The sequence below is a fragment of the Mus caroli genome, chromosome 12 (assembly GCF_900094665.2).
Source record: "Mus caroli chromosome 12, CAROLI_EIJ_v1.1, whole genome shotgun sequence".
NCBI lineage: Eukaryota > Metazoa > Chordata > Mammalia > Rodentia > Muridae > Mus > Mus caroli.
In genome coordinates, this window is record NC_034581.1 from 77,898,479 (window position 1) to 77,901,547 (window position 3,069).

Consider the following 3,069-nt stretch of genomic DNA (forward strand, 5'->3'; position numbering starts at 1 on the left):
GCCATAAGCCAAACACCTGATTTGGGGTCATACAGAGCCTTTACTCTTCAGGACTTCCTTTACCTGAGAGAAAACAGAGTCGGGCCATGCCGCATGACTTGCTTCTGGCCATGTTTCCTTTGTGAAGTGAGTGTATATTACAGGTTTCCAAGGCAAAACTGATGTCCACCCAGTTCCCATAGTGGGAATTCAGTGGCTCCTGTCAGTGGGGTCAGTCAGCTGCCTGTTTGCCAATCCTTCACAAGCCTCCTGCAGCTGCCTCCTCCTTCCCTCTCCCCCTCCTCCTAAGTCCTTCAGGGACCTCAAAGCTTCAGTTTACAAATCCTGCCTTCCTCCTCCCAGAATTCAGGTTAGAGATTCTCCTTTTGTTACGTCTCCCATCTGCCCATAGCTTTACCCAACAAGATTCCAGTCTCTGAGGTCCCACGTTTTCCCTGGCTCTGAGGCTGTTCTCCAGCCTCAACCACTTTGCTAAAGATTCCAAGGTCCTCAACAACCAGTCCAACCAGTAGCTGAAACAGGCTTCCAGCCACATCTTCTGTCAGCTTGGAAGTCTCCTTTGTCCTTTTCTGGCAGTTCAAGCTCCAGGAAACTGGAGTGCTCACTTCTCTCATTTCCCTCAGAACCTAGCACTCTGCATCCTTGCACACATCTGTAAACTTGCTACAGACTGAAGTGTTTTCATAGGCCCACACCTATGATCACTAATAGCTAGCTTCTAGCAGGTCCAGCACTCAGGAGCCTGGGCAAGCACCGCACACAATGAATCTCAGGAATGGATTCTGTTCTCCAAATGCAATTAAGATCAAGGCTGTTGGTGGTCCCCACTTAGCCTGACCTATTTGAACCAATTCTGCTCACACTACTATCACTTCTGACCTATTACAAACTCCGTCTTCTTTGCAGTGGTACTCTGGGGTGGTTCTCTGACCCAGGCACACGTGTACCATTCTAGAAATATTACCTGTACAAACTTTGGGCTGGAGATCATTGACAATATTTGTTCAACTTTCTTGTTACAGTGGAAGAAATTAAGGCCCAGAGAAGTGATAGGCACACCCTAGATCACATAGCAAGGAGGAAACAACCTGACCTAGATTCAAGGAGCCTCCCGGCACCGGCAACTGCATCCCAAAGACTCTACGGATTTCTTTTTCGCTTTCCCCCTCAGAGTCTCCTTTGCTCTTTCCACAGAACAATCATCTTCCCTCTCTCACATATCAGTGTTAACTCGGGTCTGTGTACCGGCTCCAAGCCGAGAGAAATTTCTCGGGATATGATCCGCAGTAGGAGGGAAGACTCACTGTCAAGAGAGTACCAGGGACTCTAAGGAGGCGGTAGCAATCTCTAGCCCCACCCCCAAGCGCAGCAGACCCCGCCCCTAAGCGTGCCAAGCACCAGCACGTTCGACTAGGACAAGGCGGAAGTCCTAAGTCCCGCCCTCCGCAAAGACCGCCCCTACTGACATGGACAGGCAGAAGCCTAATTCAATGAGAAGAAAGAACCGGTCGCTTTAGTCCTATGGGGTGCGACAACACAGAACATGAGGGTCTTTCCGGATCTTCGCACGCCCCTGGGTGCTCCAGCCCAGAAGTGTCGTAGCTGAGAGGACCATCTGCGCAGGTAAGGCTGTTCCCATGCGTGGCGTGCATCTGGGCGCCGACGGAGGGTGCGGCTGTACCCACGCAGAGGACAGAGAAGGCAAGGCTGAAGGCAGGAGGAGTGAGCGTGCCATACAAGGCCGGAGTGGGCGTGGGCCAGGACCTGGATCCCCTTGCAGAGTCCAGCCTGCAGTAGACCTCTGCCTCTGTTGAAATTTGGGCTGTGAAGAAACACGAGTCCAGGAGGCCAATAGTACTTTTTGATATAAATTTTGGAAGTTTGTGTTTTAGCCCTTTTTTTTTTTTTGGTTTTTCGAGGCAGGGTTTCTCTGTGTAGCCGTGACTGTCCTGGAACTCACTCTGTAGACCAGGATGGCCTTGAACTCAGAAATCCGCCTGCCTCTGCCTCCCGAGTGCTAGGATTTTGCTTTTTTTTTTTTTTTAAAGGCTTCTTTTATGTATGTGGATATTTGGCGTGCATACACGAGTGTACTGCGAACAAGCCTGGTATTCAGGGAGGCCAGAAGAGATCAGTCATATCTCCTCCAGCTGGAATTACAGATGATTGTGAGCCGCCCTGCGGGGTGCTAGGATTTGAACCTGGGTCCTCAGCATTCTTAACCACTGAGACATACACACACACACACCTTTTAAAAGAGCTTTTATTTTTAATTGTGTATGTGGGTGTGTGTACTTACATGTGTCTGTGGAAGATCCAAGAGACCCAAATGTGTCAAACTCCTGGAACTGTAATTTGAGACGTTGTGAGCTCCCGAATGTAGGTGTTCCATATTGAACTCGGGTTCTTTGAAGAACAGCAAGTGCTCTTAACTGCTGAGCCATCATCTCTCCAACCCTAGCGGTATCTTTATAAGACACAGAAAGAGAGGCTTGCCTGAAGTTGTGTGCAGGCTGGTATTTGGAAAAGTTAGGAAGCCCTGATTGTGGACCAGCCTCCATTCCCTGCCACAGTAAGATGGGTGGTAGTGAGAAACGCAGTCTTTCCACACCAGTTCTAGTGACTTTGGGGAGCGCCACAACTCCCTTCACCTTGGATGACCAGACACAGTCTTGTGTGTGGAGCAGGGCAGTAAGAGGAAAAATATAAAACAAAACAACTAACAACTCCTAGTCAGCTACCCGGAGAAGACAAAAATCCCATGACCTGGAAATCCAGTTGTCAATAACAGTGGAAACTAATCGAGGTGGTGTCCTGTGGCTGATGGAGCCTACAAGTGCAGGATGCTCCTGCATCTCTAATGCAACTTTGTTAGTCAGGTATTGTTAGTTCTATAAGCCTCGGTTTCCATGCTGTGTAGTGGGGTTAACTTATTATGGTTGTATATTTGTGTGTATGTATGATATATGTGTGCAAGTGGAGGTCGGGGGGCAACTTTGTGGAGTTGGGTCTCCTGTGGATTTTTCTCTTTCTTTCTTTCTTTCTTTTTTTTTTTTTTTTTTTTTTTTT

General features: G+C 48.6%; 1 protein-coding gene across 2 annotated transcripts in view; it reads left to right on the top strand.

Moving 5' to 3' along the window:
• Window positions 1-1,462: 1,462 nt before the first annotated feature.
• Dcaf4 (DDB1 and CUL4 associated factor 4) overlaps window positions 1,463-3,069 on the top strand; it is a 21,942-nt gene continuing 20,335 nt past the window's right edge. For both annotated transcript variants that reach the window (XM_029484426.1, XM_021178591.1), the window contains exon 1: window positions 1,463-1,623. The gene's annotated coding sequence lies outside the window, so the exon portion shown is untranslated. The remainder of the gene's footprint in view (window positions 1,624-3,069) is intronic.